Genomic DNA, 18551 nt, shown 5'->3' on the forward strand with positions numbered 1-18551 from the left:
ACAAAGCAGAGCAATGAAGTGGATCAGAAACACGTTTGTTAGATGAAAAGTGAGAACAAGAGTGTAGGAGTAAAACAACACTCCCAATGCGACTCTTACCTTATCCACCAGCTAACAAATGCTGATTAAAGCAAACTCCAAACAGCGAGAGCTGTTCATGATGAGCACTTTTGTATTAAACATGGTGGCAGAAGTAGAGAATGCAGATTGTTTGAAATCTATTCTCCCCACCTAAGCACACTTGGCTAATTGCTGCAGAGTGTCAGAATAAACTTTGAGAACCTCTGAACCATCTTAGCGAGTGCTGACGTCGCCCTTCCTTCAAAACGATGTCTCAGTTAAAGCAGGCACTAGCCTTGACAGCTAAAGTGACTGCCCAACAAAGTAAAAAGAATGCCAGTAAAGTGAATCTTGACTCATGCATCATTTGAAGGTGACCCAAGCCCCCGTCAAGACAATCAAGCCTTTGACAGACTCAACATTTAACTTAAACAAATAGTGCTTTTTGCTTGCCAAAATATTATGCTGCGTCATATTTTTTTTATGAAATGAAAAATAGGGAGCGCTCTGGAAACATTTCTCCTTGTTGAAGTGAAGGCTGTTTGGAGAGAATGCATCCTCCGCAGTATTTCAGATGTTGACAAACCCATATGCAATGCCATTAATCATGATCAAAGCTCGCCGGTGTGAGAACTACTCACACTTTGGAGGATAATGAAATGTAGCCATGCCACATTTCACAAAAATCATCACAGTGATCTTTTTATTATTCATTATGAATAGCAATGCACGGAAAAACAGTGCGAGGGGTGTTTACTTTCCAAACACGGAGCTGCACGGTGTGCTCGTAAAACTGTCGATGTGCTATTCTTAGGGTTCCCCTCAGAGTCACTTTCTAATTGGAGCCTTGGTTGTCCTATCGGTGAAGTTATCCTCCACACTGACTCTTTTATGAGGCCTGTGGGTGAGATTCCCCCATCTGGGTGTCTGTGGCTGTTCTCCTAGATGTCCCGGGACTCCTGCTCGTTGGTGAGAGCTTCATTAACCAGGGATGGGAGGTGGCAGCAGAGAGAGAACAGCTGTTTAGCTAACCACTTGCATTGTTAGCCAGCCTTCTCCAAATGCCTAACTGCCTCAATCCGTCCCCTAGCTGCTAATAGAAAGCTCATTAGGAGAGACTCACTGGGAAACAGCGCCACTGCGCTACAGCCCGCCCAACGTCTGCTACTCCTCCTCTCCCTCTGGTCTCTATTAAACAGCTGCATGGATCAAACTTCTTCTCATGTGGATCAATCATCCATCCAAGCCATCATGAACTCTGACCCCTGCATCCTGGGACACGTAGGGGATGCATGGAGGCAGTTGCCAGCCTCTGTGATACTGCAGAATTACAGAAACATACAAGATTACATAATCCCAGCAGACAGATGATACTTCCTCCAGAAGACAGGAATGTGTGTGTGTGTGTGTGTGTGTGTGTGTGCGTGTGCGTGTGCGTGCGCGTGCGTGTGTGTGTGTAACAAATTTACCTCAGTCAGTTCAGCGTTTAATTATTCAAACACTGTAGATTGTGCTGCTGTAGTTTGTCAGGAACCCACCAAAAGCACAAGTCTTTTTCTCTGTCAGAACCGATGAAGCTGGCACGCAGGATGGAAAGCTGTGACATCGGAGATGGCACTGTGAATATCTGAATTGTGCTCATGGGAACAGTTATATCAGAGCCAAAAGAAGGTCTATTTCGTAGTGTCACAATCTAAAACACATCCCTGGCTGAAGATGGGTGGTCGATGTTTGATTGGAACTGGGCTGCATTTAAGTAGCACAGACCAGATGTTTACATTTCCCATGAAAAATGCACCATAACACAAGGGAATCAATACATGGTAGAACTGATGTGCTCCAAACTTAACAACATCCACAAAGTCTCTGCAATACACAGACAAATGTTCTCATTTGAGCAGTATCTGACATCTGAGAGTTTGGCAAAGCAGTAATACTGTAAATGTTATTGGCACAAATATTATTTGAGTATTGAGGGATCCACAATTTTAATAATAATGAATTTGTGTAGGATTTTTTTGTCTTCAATGTGATGTACCTCAATATTTGTCCAGGTACTAAATACGCTGTCTTTTCATAAAAACTGATAGTGGACAGGACTTATGCTTCTGTGCTGTCACTTCCTGTTTTTTGATTTCGTAGTTCTGCCCTTGTGGGTTTGTTGTTGCTGCCATTTCTGCCTATCCAGCAAAATTTCTGTGGTTTAAGGACAGTCTAGCCTCTTTTGAATGCACCCCCTCCTTTTTTTTTAAACGGAATGTTGTATAAATTCACTTTCTGCCGTGGAATTACACCAATGTTTTTAGCTTTTGTGTAAACAAGCATATTAGATCTTAGATTAGAGCTACCACCTTAACATGGTGGAGGAGTTTGTGTCCCAATGATCCTAGGAGCTATGTGGTTGGGGGCTGTTGTGCCCCTGGTGGGGTCACCCAAGACAAACTGGTCCTAAGGAAGGGACCAGACAAAGAGTAGCTTGACGCCTGATGACGATCAACAAAAGTTGGACCGAGTTTTCCCTCGCCCAGACGTGGATCACCTGGTGGCCAGGCCTGCACCCATGGGGCATAGCCCGAAGAGGATTGGTCCCCCCCTCTAATGGGCTCACTGTTCAAAACTTATGGACAGAATTTCTAGGCACAGCCAGGGTGTTGAAGGGATCTGGTTTGATGGCTGCGGGATTTGGTCTCTCCGTCAAAATGGTAGGAGGCCTCGGGGAAGACTCAGGACATGTTGGGGAGACTATGTCTCTCAGCTGGCCTGGGAACGCCTCAGGATGCCCCAGGAGGAGCTGGACGAAGTCACTGGAGAGGGAAGTCAGGTTGTCTCCGCTTAGATTGCTGCCCCTGTGACCCGACCCCAGATAAGTGGGAGAAGATGGATGGATGGCTGGATTAGAGAGATGTTGCAGAATCTCTGAGCAAAAGTGGCTAAAGAATCCACCGTAGAAAGGCGGGATATGAGACCTCTAATATCTTTAATTCCATTACACCATTTTTAAGACAATCAGTACACAAATTTTCTTGGTGATACTAAGAGGTTTATAACTCTAATTCATATCAACACCAACAGATTAAGCAAAAACCAAGGGAGGATTTATTGCATTAGCTGTATTGGGTGAAGCTAATAATTTGTCATGATAGAAACACTGGGCAGCTGGGGGTATGTTTCCTCTCGTCTACTTCTCTTCTTTTGTAAACCAGACAGACAGGGAGGGAGGGAGGGAGGAGGGAAACACACACGTCAAACACACAGACAAGAGAAGGGAAAGAGAGACTGTCAGAAATGTTTATGTCGAGTCAAACGCAAGATGATGTTGCATTTTATGGAAAAGAAATATGTTTCAATATGTACCCACTGCAAAACAGTGAGAATGGTGTGGGAAAGCTGGACTATATAACATGCTGGTAAGGTTATATTTGTTTCTGTGGCAACACAAGATCATAAAAACATGAAAAAAAATATGCAACATGTATTATTGTTAAAATGAGTTGTAGATCCTTGAATTATCTGATTTAACACCTACATTTGTAAAAATAAATAAATAAACTCAATGTCAATTCCCATCCATATACCCTTTGTCAGACCAAGAACATGATGAAAAATACTTTCATGTTCATTGATTTTTCTCAGCAATATAACCTTGTGATAGATCCATTGAAAAAAGAATACATTTCTAATCTGTGTGAGACAGACCACACCTGCGTTTATACGTGATGATGGAACCTGGCAATGACTCACGTTCCATTAAGGCATCAGGGTACCTGATACCACTCTGAATCTGTGTGTGCTGGGAGAGACCAACTGTGGGTGAGATATGTGTCAAGTGTTTTGACATTAGTGGCTGCTGAACGTGTGTTAGCTTGACACTGAGAAAATCACTGATAGATACCACACACACACACACACACACACACACACACACACACACACACACACATATACTAACACACAAACACACACAAACACTTAAACATAGACTCCACATTCTAAATACATCTCTCTCTAACACACACACACACACACACACACACACACAGAAGCAGGTCTGGCTATAGTAGGTCCAGCCTTGTGGGATTAACTGTTGTTAAAGGTTGGCCTGTGTAAATCCCCACCACCCCACCCCACCACCCACCCCCTGTGCTCAACTCACCTCAGCTCAGCTTCGCACAAATGCAAACAAATACACACACACAGAGTCCATGTGTACATGTACAAGTCCACACACATGCTTCCACTCCAGGGATTTTCTGTGGCTACAGCTGTGTGCCTGCTGGCTGCGTGAGACACACCAGATTGACAAGACTCAGTGGAAGGCTGAGAAATGTGCAGTAAAATAGGACAAAAACGATGTGCTCTCACACCATCATGATATTTTTGACTCCCCCGCAGCCTGGTTGGAATGATAAAGACTGATGCTTTGGAGTGTGAGGGACCACTGAGACGGAAAGGCGACTGTTGAACGCCTTTCTTACCTTGGCCAGGCAGCACCATGTGCAGCATGAAAAAGTTCACCATAATTCAGACGTGTATGTGTGTGTGTGTGTGTGTGTTTGTGTGTGCGTGTGTTTGTGTGTGCGTGTGTGTTTGTGTGTGTTTATGCACAATGACCCACACAACATAAACAAACAAAACAACAGAATTGAGCATGAGCGGCATGCTGTCTCTCTCTCTCTCTCTCTCTGTCTCTCTCTCTGTCTCCCTCTCTCTCTCACACACACACATGCACACACACACAGATCCACAAATAAATAGTGAATGAGGCTGCCAAGGCGGGGACATACTGCTCCTCACTAGAGCTCAGCTCACAGCTTTCTGCCCTTGTGCCGGGTCCTCCACCTGTCACTCTGCGTTTGACTCCCTGCACCAGCGCTCCACTGTAAGCAGCCAATGCAATTTTTGGTTGTTGAGTATGGTGAAGGAAATGTTCCACACCACACATTGAGTCTTTTCAGAGCTTGACAGAAAAGGCCGGAGGTAAAAAATACACTGTCCTGTCAAAATTGAAAACAGCTGGAGTGCTGCTTTGAAAAGGGTTCTGGTACGGTCCTTATTATTAGGCTGGCCACTCTGGAAGGAGGTTGACGCGGCGTTGGACATGGGGATGTTCTCTGTCACTCCACTTTTAGCTTCATCAGAAATTCAATATGATATGTATACATGTTGTAAATGCAGGCTGAGCGATAGATATTAACGATATGTCCATTGCAGTTTGTGACACTATCAATCCAGTATCAGCTGGCTACACCGCTGAATCAAATTATCTCTCCCATCTCATCATTCATCTCCATGCATTATTGCCTTCATTACTATATTCTTAAATGCTACCCTCATGAGCTCAGACTTGAACCAAGACAGAGGCTAATGTCAAAGATTGGGAATGAGCAGATGTGGAATTCTGGGTCAATACCCATGTTTAGAATTATAAATGCTAATACTTCTGGGTTTATTCGTTTGTCTGTATTGATATTTATTCCTGCTTCGTGCATGAATGACACAATACCAATTTTTCATGTCTTATATCAAAGTCTGGAGTATCTGCCAATATGTAATTTTTCCCCTGTAACACAACTGAACAGTAAATCATGCCTAATTCTTACCTACATTCCTAAGATTATCATGTATTATCCGTAACCCTTCTCTCGTAAGCAGCATGTTACTAAAAGTTTACTGAGCATGTATGTGGGGATTTGAGCTAATGGATTGGATTATACATAAACTGATCAGCCAAAACATTAAAACCGCTGACAGGGTTCCTAATTGAGTATAATACAAACATCCCACAATAAATCCACCCTTCATGAGGATTATATCGTTCTGTTTTTAACTTGAGTCTCTCTGAGAGATGATTTAATTACGGAACTGTCATTTTAGAGACTGGAGTTGGAGGTGCTGCTAAAATACTCTTGGATCCTTATGTCCCCTTAATTCAAATGAATGGGATTAATCACACATGTTACAGCTGTCAGTCAAACCTGGCGCAGTTCAACAACACCTTCAAAATGACTGCTCGATAATGAAATCATCCAGAGAGCTTCAAGTTAAAAAGTGAACATTATAATTCTCATGGAGGAGACTTTATTTTTACACATGTACAGCAAAATTGGGAGCAGTGAGCAGCTGTGTTTAGTACTCGGGGACCAACTCCACCTCTTCTGCCAGCACCTTGGTCAGGAGTAATTAAGCTACATGTGTTTGACAGTGGGGGAAGCCAGAGGACCTGGAGTATACCCGCACAGAAACAGCCAGGACTCAAACCTGGGACCTTCTTGCTCTGTGGTGACAGCGCTAACCACTACGCCACCATGGGAGGGGGCTGTCCCGTGGGATGTTTGTATTACCTTCAACGGGAAACCTGCTGGTGGTTTTAATTATTTTTGGTGATCTGTGTATTTCTGATATTTAGGTCAATACCAAGTATCGATTCCAAATCTTTTAGCTCTGGATCGAGCCATCTACAAATACATATTCAATCCTGCACATTTCTGACGTGACACTCACCTCTCACCTTGAACAACAGCACAGAAACAGTGACCGTTTGTAAATGCCTTCGTATTTGCTGATGACCGTTAGTATTTAACAACGCAAATATGGGCCAACACAACCAATTTATCAGTGCATCCCTACAAAACATGCATGTTTATCTGTGTTGATAAATATCAAAATAAATGTCAATGTCAAACACCTTACTGGGATGTGTTTTGAAGAAATAGTGGTGGTGCAGCAATATCAAGATCTCCTCAGGTTCATGTATATTTGATAGGACCTGCCAGATGTGGCCTTGAATGTGCGGATTTGTATCAGCCAGCCATCTCTCTCTCTCTCTCTCTCTCTCTCTCTCTCTCTCTCTCTCTCTCTCTCTCTGAGCTCCCAGAAATTAGATTTTATCTCGGGCCCCAAATCTAATACGCAAGCTTATATTTACTCACAGTTGGTGAGCATCATAAGGCAATATGACCCTACAGAGGGGTGGCGGAGCTTCACAAAACACAGTTAAATGAAAATGCTTTGAGCAAACTGTTCCGAAAGCCACCGCCGCTGCGTAGTCCTGCACTTGCTTGTTGTTTCTACCTTGTATGGACTCAAAACTACCAAAATTCCGACAGCAAGACAAAATAAACATTGTTCATGATGACAAAAAAACATATTAATAAATCTGCTTCTATAAAGTGATGACTTATGGCAATGAACACACTCTGAAATGATTTCAGCTCAAGAACAGAGTATATTGGAGATGAAACGGCTGCATGAGTCACTCCAAGCATTGAGATGCTGGTGTCTTCTTCACAATGAATGCAAAGTCACAGTTAGCATGCGGAGTGCCATTTTCCTTCACTGCCTTGAATACTCTCAGAGGACAATAGCAGCAGCAGCACCCACTTCCTCTTTTCTTTTCCTTCCTCTTTCCCTCCCATCCTCCCCTCTTCCCATCCTCCCCTCTCCCTCGATGACACGATGAGAATAGATTAGTTCATCCGCATGTCTGTCACTTGGTTTGGCTCAGATATATTTTCTATTTAAATGTGTCAACAGGCTTTTGTTCAAATGGAAGCAGAAATGAAAGATCTCAGATTGATGAAGACTATAGTCGACACATTTTCATCTCCATTACTAAAATCAACATCTCAGCAACTCTGTGTATTTCCTAATCACACAAACACACACACACACACACATAAAAAAAACCCACATTTGAATGGATTGATTCTGATTAGATCCACAGCAGATCAATGCTCAGTGGCTGAACGCTGAGTTGCAACATAAATAGCTCTTAATTGTTGGGATTTCCAGCTGACTTGATTTGTTTTAGATTTTCAGGGAGCTTCAGCTGCCAATGGAACTTTTCCAAGACATTTTTACAGCAGGACAGGTCATAACCCAATTGTCTCAACGTCCACTTACAGTAAGTGCCGATGGTGGCTAAAGAGTCTGCCACTGTAATTGACTCAATAGGAGTTTACAGTATGAAGCATGAGGCAGGGAAGCCAACGCTCTCCAGGGCAGACAGTGCTGCTGTCTCTCTACTTCTCAGCTCACACACACACACACACACACACACACACACACACACACACACACACACACACACACACACACACACACACAGAGTCTCAGTCAATGCATACGCAAACAGAAGCAGGTAATTCCACAGTCAGATGCTGGGATCATGTCCCATCCCAGGACTCTCAATCTTCAAATGTGAGTGAGTCAGGAACAACACACATCCATCCTATTTTCATCTGCATGGTGTGCCGCCTTGAATTAGCTTGTGTGGCTCCTGGCTGCAGGGTTCCTGGCACAATGGGCAGAGCAGAGAACAGTGGTGTCAGACGCTGCAAGGGAGGAACACACAGAGTGACATAGGCACAGCTAAGAATATGTTTACACTGCTGGAACCCGAGCCCAGCCTGGCACTTTCATGCCTGCTAGAATCCTTAATCAGCTTGGACGCCGCTGCTGGTGTGACCACTGACCCTAAAAAGCATCGTAATAAGAGGAGTAATAAGAAGAGCGGTGCATCTATATGAGTTTTTTTAGCATCTCCTCTGGTTCTGGTTCATTAATGGTGGTTTAGAGTAAAAGAGTTGTTGATGTTCTTGGTCAGAGAAAAAAGGTTATTGCCTACTAGGTGCTCAGTGTGTGGTGGCTAATGAGCTTCCTGAGTGTGTGCACATGCACACTGGTAGCTTTTATGTGGGTGGATTATATGGTATACATATACTATATTTTTTGTGTAAGCGTGATTGAACTTCCCTCAAGAAACATTTGATGTTGAGAGGATACAGCTGATATTTAGGCTGTGTGTGTGTGTGTGTGTGTGTGTGTGTGTGTGTGTGTGTGTGTGTGTGTGTGTGTGTGTGTGTGTGAACACCATGCAAATTGTTTGCCTTTGTAGGAAAGCTCCAATCAGATGTAATCAGGGACATATCCTTCTCTAAAGCAGATCTGACTGTAAGGCTTGTAAGCTAGTGATCTGCCGCATTGGAAGACTGAAAAGGGCCAGGATAAGCAATAAGCTTCCACCCACCACCTCCTTTTAGCCACAATGTTGGTATCCATCTCGGTTTCACCTCCAGTACCCCTACAGCTCGCAGAAAATTTGTTTCTGCAAGCACTTAGGTCCCTCTCCCCCTCGCGTTCTCTCCCTCTCTCTCAATCTGTCATTCTTTCTTTCCTTCTTTGCTCTGAATCCCTCTGATTCCCCCCAGGGGATGTACACCCCTTGCGATAATTTGTCTGTCACAAATGCAACTGCGCCCTCTCCGTGGCTTTCCTTGGCCCAAAAATGAGTTACAGCCATCCCATCTGGCTGTCACAGGCAAGATGTTGCCAAGAATAGAAGCTTCCCATCCTTCCACATTTCATGGCTGAATTGCCATATTTGTGTGTGACTTATATCTTTGACCCGCCCATGCTAGACATATTTTACATCTGATGTACTTATGGGGCTTTACTTGCATGAAGGCGAGTGCACTTTTTTTTTATCCCTGGCTGTCAATGTCAGCTGCATACATAAATGAACCCGGCTTTGTGGCTGCTATACAATACCAATGTTGTGGAAAACATATTTAGAAACACATGATTCCCACTGTTCCTACACAGCAGCCACTTCCCCCATTCCCTTATAAGAAACTGTGTCTGTGGGAACTGTGGGCACTAATCATTTCCTCTCAGCACACTGATCTGAAATCTATTTGTGGACACAGTAGGAGAAGAGAGGAAATCAGAAAACATCTTTAACAACTTGTCTCATCTAATGAGATTAGCAGAGCCGCTTACACAGTCATGACATGGAGATACACACAGATAACCCTGTAATAACTCATTATTCGTTCCATTTCCACATTGATGCATAGTCGAGGCTCACTGGCAGCGCGGGTTGTTGTGCACACAAGCGATATCAGGTCAATCTAAACACTGCGGCAGTGTGGCGTGTGCAGGGTGAATGCCGCCACAGCATAAAGAGAGCTTGCAATACATGGAGATAGCGTTGGGTGTTTGTCAGAGGCTGCAGCATTAGTGACACATGCATGAGTGCAAATGGAAAAAAAAGTCTCTCTGCTGGCTCTCTGTTTCTCTTGATTTGGCAGGGAGGTTTGGAGAGGAAAGGCAGACAGAAATCAATTCTGTGTGTGTGTGTGTGTGTGTGTGTGTGTGTGTGTGTGTGCGCGTGCAAGCAAACCCAGAGATAGGATGGAATAAATGGCATTTTCTCACAGATTAGATTCATCAATAATAATGCAAAATTGTTCCATCTGATTTTCTTCCTTTTCCATTCATCCATTTTCTATACCACTTATCTGTTAAGGGTCAAGGGGGGGGGGGGGCTGGAGCCTATCCCAGCTGACATTGGGTGAGGGGCGGGGTTCACCCTGGACAGACCGCCAGTACATTTTAGGGCCATCAGGAGCAATTTGGGGTTCAGTATTTTGCTCAAGGATATTTGGACATGGCCACCAGGGGAAGTGAGGATCGAACCAGCAACCCTTCAGTTGCTAGACGGCCACCCAACCTCTGAGCCATGCCGCCCACTTTTCTTCCTTTGGTTGGAACTGTTATCTTCACTTTTCACATTGTAGTTAGAGTATAAACTGTTTTTCCTCATGTCATCTAAAGGAAAAGAGAGCCCACTTTCACTACCTGTGGTTGTTTCACCCATCAAACAAAGTGCCACATGCTTTTCTGACAACTACAGCAAAGTACTTAAAAGCTGCCCTTAACCTTTAGATGCTTTGTAGTCAGTGGTAAGTGAGTGGGTCCAATTATGCTGGTGTGGGCATTATAACTGGATCACGTAGGATTTTTAAATAACTAGCAGCATTACTTTGCATATTGGAAACTACATCCCCAAAAAGTGAAGTATTTGAAAATTCTGTTTAATCTCCTTTATTTGGAATGACAATGTCCACGCGTCTGAAATGTCCCTGAGGAGTAAACCTCACCCATGTCACAATTCTAGATGACAATTACCCTTCTCCTCATCTCAGCTTTCGTGTGCATGCCTGTGATTAGCAGCCAGATTGATGAGTTGAAGGAGGTGTAGCAGCCCTGCTGTTTCTGTGCATGCAGACGGAGGGATGCCAGCATGTGTGCGATGATGACGCCTGGAGTGTGCAGTATTGACCGGTGAATGTCGCGTGTCACGTCGTGATTTGTAGGAGATACCACACTCACCGGACTCGGATGCACATCGATCCTGGAAGCCCTGGTGCATCTGTCAGTGGGGTCATTTTTATCCTCTCTCTCTTTCTCTTGCTTCCTGCCATTTCCTCTCTTTCACTTCTTGTATCCTCTCACCTCCTATTCTCTTCTATCCTTTTTTCCCTCTCGCCTCACTTGTCTGTCTCTCCATTCCCTTTCTTATTCCCTCCTTCCACCCTCATGGATCAAACTCTTTATCTGGCCCAAGCTGCAGCCCGCAGGCAAGCAGGCAGTCCCCACAGAGGCTCGAGCTGAGGACCAACAGCTTCAAAAGACATTATATAGACCTGGCATGAAGCATGTCTCACACAGATAGATAAAACCACTGGCCCCTCGGATGCAGCCTCTATATGGGCATGATGAAACACGAGCAGGGCAGTCCCTCGGTTTGAAACACCACTTCACTAAAATATTGCTCCTGCAACTCCTCGGATGAATTATAAGTTTTATCTGTATTAGGACTTTTGTGTTTTGATCCATGCAAAACAAAAGCAGTCCGTTTGCGGGATTATGCTTTTTTTTCCCTTCAGCTGCTACCCTGTTGGATCATCGCTTATGAAATCAGCCCAGAATAAATCTAGTTTAGAGGAAACATGTAAAGCCAGGTAACAAGAATACTTTCAGCCATAAAACAGCGAGGAAACAAATCACGCATTCAATAAATCGTAAATTGAAAGACCTATTTGAGCCGTGGGATGTCATGTTTCATTTGTTATGTTTCACCAAACAAGTACTACAAAAAATAACAGCATGGATTACTGTTCGCATGCACACACACGCACGCGCATGTACACACACACACACACGCATACAAACACACACACACACACACTCACGCACACACACTCAGATAACTTACAGTATCTCCCTGTAGCTGGGATTCAGGGAATTTTTTCAATGACACTTCCATGTCTCAGGACTCTGGGGCTTTGCCACATTCCTGATTCCATCAGCATCATTTTGAAGTTGACAAGTTTGACGTCGCACATAAATGTAATGGAGCAGAAGCAACAATGTAGGTGTTGTTTCAGGCTGCCTGACCAATGTGAAATTATCCATGGACTAATGCATGATCAGACCACAGGCACTTGTGTTATAAGTGGATGAAGCCTGTGGTACTGTAGGCTGTAGTCATGGAGACGGCAGCTTTAACCCTGTGTGTTAGGAGAGTGACCGCGGATGTACAATTAGACAGATTTGATAGGCATTCATCTCCCAGCTGGATTTTAATAATTCAGGTGGAATAAACCACTTCATTTATCTTAATTCAGAGCTTGAAGTGGAAAAAAGTTTCAGTATTCCCCTGAATCACATACTAGTTTGTGTGTGTGTGTGTGTGTGTGTGTGTGTGTGTGTGTGTGTGTGTGTGTCTGTCTCAGCAAGTCAAAGTAATTACACTTGGAATTCCTACACTGACTACAAAAAAAATGCTTATCTTCACAACATAAACTGATGTAGTCAAAGGAACAACCGTTTGAAAAACTATTGATTTTATAATACATAATAATCATGGAGCCCAAGGGTGGCCATTGGGAGAGAGGGAAATTGTTGTAATCACAAGATAAATGTATGTCTGAGCAACTTATGTCTTGAGGCTCTGTAATAATGGTATACATTACATTGTTAATTAAAGTGTTATGTATTATGACAAAGCTTATCAATATATGTATTTATATTGAATATAATGCATACACAATTTTGGGGTCCTAATTGATGCTTAAAAGCAAAAAAATATACACTGAGATTGGAAGAAAGACTTCTGAATGTTCCATCCATTCATCCATTGTCTTCCGCTTATTCCTACATTAAGGGTCGCGGGGGGGGGGGGGGGGGGGGGCTGGAGCCTATCCCAGCATCAATGGGCGAGAGGTGGGGTTCACCCTGTCAGGTCACCAGTCCATCACAGGACCAACACATAGAGACAGACAACCATTCACACTCACAGTCACACCTACGGTCAATTTAGAGTATCAATCAGCCTCGTCCTCTCTTGATGTCTTTGGACTGTGGGAGGAAGCTGGAGTACCAGAGAGAACCCACACAGGAACAGGGAGAACATGGAGACAGAAAGATCCTGTGCTGGAGCCGGGACTTGAACCCGTTCTGAATATTCCACTTCCATAATTTGTATGTAATGTGTTGGTGTATTTACATGTACATTTTATTTCTAAATGTAAAGCAGCAAGCTAACTTTAGCAGCTATGTGCATGTTATTGTCGCATTGACACAAACACCTCCAGCCACTTCAGAGTTTCTACAAAACCTTTAGCGTTCACTTCATCGTGATTAGCCTGTCAGTTGCGATGGTTTCTAGAAGAAAGAGTCAGCAAAGAGTGAAATGTAGCCGTGGCGGCGTGTCATTGCATACTTTGAGTTCCTTCTTTTTCATTTGCTAAAATAATAACACTGTGGATTGCTGACAGAAGATGAGCGTTCTGCAATAGACTGAGTGCTACCCTAGTTTGACGACAGACTATTTTCTTTTCTCGTTGCAACAGAGAACAGCTCTGCATAGTCCACGGGTCTGTGGAGATTTGCTTACAGTGAAGAGATGGTGGAGGTAAGATTGCTCGGAGGATTCAGGCTCAGTTGAACGCAGGCTTATGCCTAATAATCACCAGGGAAAGACTCAGCATGGGCCCTCAGAACAGAAGACGGAGAGAGCGCAATAGAGAGAGACAGAAAAACAGAGCAGAGGAAAGATTAAAGGCGAGGAAGAAGCAAGTACAAGATCTAGCAGGAGTTGTGGGGGAGAAGAAGGAGTGAGAAAGACGTGTCCCTGTGGCCACGTTATTTCTCTCTTGTGATGGCTTTTATGTGTTTGAGAGGAATTCTGATAAGATTTTGCTGCTTTACATAATTTCACCCCCATTAGCTCTAAAATAATGTGGTGTGGAACGTTGGCATGAAAATGAACCACTGACCTATAAAGTTGGTCAAACTTTTAAGGTCATCTTTTTTTTTGTAATTTTATTTTTTTTTGGAGAAAGCGAGCGAGAGAGAGAGAGAGGGAGAGGCTTGTTAATGATGCAGTCACATATATCTCGGGGCCAAATCTGATAAAAACTTGCCGCTGACGCTTCTGTGATATTTGCCAGCTGTTCCAGATTACAAAGTACTTTTCTAGTGCTTACTGGCATCATCACTAACAGAACATCCGTGTCCATTAACGCGCCCTGAACACTCGCACATGACCATACGTGCCACCACATTAATCAGCAGTGATCCAAAGCATTGCCATGTCATGTTACTCTCTCTCTCTCTCTCTCTCTCTGTGTCTCTCTCTCTCTCTCTGTGTCTCTCTCTCTCTCTCTGTCTCTCTCTCTCTCTCTCTCTCTCACGCTCCAGCGATTCAGGAATCAGCATTTAATCCATGTTCTTCAAACATGTTCTTTTGTTTGGATTGTGGGTCTCTAACCTATAGGGTGGTCCCACTCCCCAAGGTCACTCATTTTTTTCCCTATCAGTTGTGAATTATCTCCACGAGACCATCCCCCAATCCCCCAATCCACTGCTTGAACCGCTTGGCTATTTTACAGGTGTCTAGTGAGGGGGCAGTACGGTCGAGGTCAGCATAGAGCGGCTGCAGAGCAACGCGACAGCATTTTAGCAGTAGCCCAATGAGTGATTACCTCAGAGCGCCAGTCATAATTCAGTGTGACCTCAATCTGCCAGTAACGCTATGGTTTGATGGATCTGCTCACAGTTTGGGTGTTGGGTTGGCGCATGTCAAACACAGGCAGATAATGATAGGGTGATCTGTTGCTTTTCCAAAGGATGTGACACACATGTTGATGGTGTTGCATCGTGCTCTTTTTGTTAAATTGCTCAGGAACTTGAGACTTGTTTGCCATGTAGGTGTAAAGACTGTGTCGCTGGTGGTTAACCTCCGTTGTAATGATGCCTGTCCGTCTATTCGTTCCCTTTCTGTCTTATCAATCATCTTATCAAAGTCATTACAGCTTCATACACACACACACACACACACACACACACACACACACACACACACACACACACACACACACACATCCCAGTGTGGATAATTAGTGGATTCTCCCAGTGGGTGATAGAGCCTGTGCTCTTCCCTCCTCTCTCTCTGACCTTCCCCAGCGAGCTTCCTACCACAGCCGGGCTCATCACACGCAGCTCTAATACATATTTATTGCTCTGGTGACAGCTCTTGTGTGCTGGAATTATATGATTCACGAAAAAAACAATACTAAAGCTCAAGTCGCTCTTGCTCTCCTTTCATCAAACAAAACTGAGGATAAATCTAGTAACCTGACTCCTTCCTCCTCAGCAGATGGCCATCTTTGGGTTTGAAGGCAGGCACATCCCAGGGAGCAAGCCTTGTTGCATTCGAGCCACTCTCCTCAATTACAGCAAACAGATTTGATATACGTATGTCTGTCAAATAGCTTTGGCAATCAGAGGGACTGCTCCGCTGGCAAACATTTTCCTGCAGCAACTTGTGATCAAAGACATCTAGAAAGTGGCTGTGGCATGGCTGGCAGCATTGGGATTCAGGACAGACTCCCTGCACTGTGACTGGCTCTGTTTGCACAATCTGACTGGAGACGTGAACAGAGGCAATACCACTAAAGAGTTTGAGGAGGGGAGGGGAGGGCAGAGGAGGAAAGTGGGAGGGGATGGCAGGATAAGCCCCCCCTGGCCACCCACCCCCCCCCCCTCCCACCTCTCTCAGCCTCCAAGCAGCCATATTTCATCTTATGGCTGCCCTTCTAATGCTTTCAAGTGTGTGAAACCCTCGACATCTGCTTCCGCTCCCTGGGATTCAACCCAGGCCACCGTCCTGCAGAGACACAGCTTGAAGGGCAGCGTCAGGGCATCGCCACAGAAAACTACATGGTCCCATCCACGTAGAATCAGACACATGATGCAGAAACAGAAAAACATGCACGACCTTGCGCACCGAATATAATTGGAAAAAAAACTCATTGCCAACAAAGATAAGCTTTCTAACACGCAAATTGTGGCATTTTACACGTAAGCGCACTCGTCATGAAAAACCCCCATCTAACAGTTCACTCACACAGACATGCTAATTCCACTAACCACTTGTGAACAAATAAATGTAAATAACCCTGTAAATAAACACTTCATCTTCGCCAAGAAGAAATAAGCCCCCTGCTGCCTCTGATTAAGACGACCAAAGTGATATATCTGGCACTTAAGTCTGCTGTTTACCTCATAAACACAAAGACCACAGCACAGCCACCCACACGGATGCTGAAATACTGCACACAGAGATTCTGCATGCCTCTATGTGGCTTTAATGTGGAATCATCTAATGACATTTCTTTAAGCCATCGCTTTTCATCTTTCAGCGTCTCGACTTCAGTGGAATTTCTCGTCTCCGGCGCTGATGATGATGGTGATGAGGCCATGAATAAAGTAGCTTGGTCAAGTGGCCGGAACTTGTGATTTTTCTGTGGTAAAACAGCACTCAGGAATGAATTCCTATCAGGAGGACAGATGATTGGTAAAGTCAAGGCAGAGATTGCAGTCAGTCGGTGATGATGTGAGAGGATGTCATGTCACCTTCGCTATACTGTATGTAAGGAGAAATTCTTCAAAGGGTGCTGCAATTCAATTATCTCCCAGGAAATGATGTTTGTTATTTGGGATCTGTTCCTCGTGCCGAAAAGTCATTTTAGATTTCCTTCCATACTGCACTGCAACGAAAACGTAATTTAATTTGTGAGACTATCCCATGAGACTGTAGATCTGTTTGCTCTTTCTTCCCCTCCGCCCTCCTTGAAGCCCACCCACCCAACCATTCACCCACACACATAAACTCTTCTATAGATTTGTATTATAGGGGGTGGAAGAACAGCTTGGGTTGGTTTCTGTACATTGCAAGCAAGAGATGAAGGTGTCCTCTTTCACCTGTGTTTCTTTTTCTGTCTCTTAGCAGGGTAATTCGACTTTTGCCAAAGTTGGTCGAGGCTGCAACATAAGGAGAGACGGATCACATTAAATTTTAAGCCAGATCTGGTTAACATTGCATAAAAGACATGAAAAATAGCTTCTTTTTTCCACTGTCAATGGAGGTGCACCCTCTCCCTCTCTCTACTCTTGAGTTCTAAAAAAAGACAGTATTTTGATTATACATTTGCTTATGGAATAATCCATTTATACTCCTGTTTACATACTGAAGAACAAGGTCTGACTTCATCCCTGCATTGGTGTTTCCCTCCAAAACTGAATCAGAAACAGCTTCTCTCATGAAGCAAACATGGTTGCTTGCTGATTATGCAAAACACTGTGTTTCCAGCCAAGTTTAAACTCCAGTAGGACTTGAATAGAGGGCTCAAAGTGCATATGTTTCTACAGCGTACCTTAATAATGCCGCTATGATCACAATATTGCACGTCTGCATTCTGTCGTTGCTTAAGGCTCGTTTTCAACAGCATTAGACGTGGAGCCTTTGTCCATAAGTTGTTCGTTGCGTCCAAATTTCTGTTTGTTTCTTTAACACTTACAGGCAGGAAACAAACAGGACAATAAGACCAGACAAAAAGAAAACATTAAAAAAATATGGTGTAACTTTTTTGAGGAGAGGTCGTACAAGTTTGCCACGTATCTGTCAATGTATTGTACTGTACTGTGTTTCCTCTCAGGCACAGGGACATACAACCAGTACCATGTAGTGCGTTGTTTCTTTGTCAGGATGGCCTCCACAGTCACCATGTTTGTTTTTTCAGAAACTGTTGATTCTGAGCTCTCTCTCTCCCCCCAGGAGGTTGTTGTGTAGCATGTGCGTTACAGAAGAAAGGGAGCATGAGGGCAGTGGTGGCGTCACAGTTTGAAAGGGATGAATTTCTTTTCTTACACAGAGGGAATAACAATTATTCCCTTCTTCTTTCTTTATTTCTTATGACCTTGTTGGAGTGGAGATGATCAGGTTTACATTAGTATATAGTAGTCATATTTTTTAAATTGTTGAAAATACAACTGCAATGTTTACGCAGTTAACAATTTACAAGTTTATGGAGCACCCGCCAGTGTTGGGAGTGACACCCGTGGTGAAGGGTGACTGAACGGGGGCCAGTCTGGGATTGAGCCGAAGTGTGGAGAACAGTAAAGTTCTCCACAAAGTCTCCACCCGCTCCTCTCACCTAGAGTGATCTAACCACAGCACAATGATGATTCAGGGTATTGCGGTTTGGTTTGCTTTGCTTTGCTTTTTTACTGGGACATAAATCTCTTCAATCTCAACTTCCTCAGGACACCATCATTTAAATCAGTGCTCAAAATGTTAT

General features: G+C 43.9%; 1 protein-coding gene across 3 annotated transcripts in view; it reads left to right on the forward strand.

Moving 5' to 3' along the window:
* Positions 1 to 18551, forward strand: part of nlgn3a (neuroligin 3a) — a 132326-nt gene that overhangs the window by 96115 nt on the left and 17660 nt on the right. The gene's annotated exons all lie outside the window — the stretch shown is intronic.

The sequence above is a fragment of the Aulostomus chinensis genome, chromosome 13 (assembly GCF_037954235.1).
Source record: "Aulostomus chinensis isolate RoL2024-O1b breed Wild chromosome 13, RoL_Achi_v1.0, whole genome shotgun sequence".
NCBI lineage: Eukaryota > Metazoa > Chordata > Actinopteri > Syngnathiformes > Aulostomidae > Aulostomus > Aulostomus chinensis.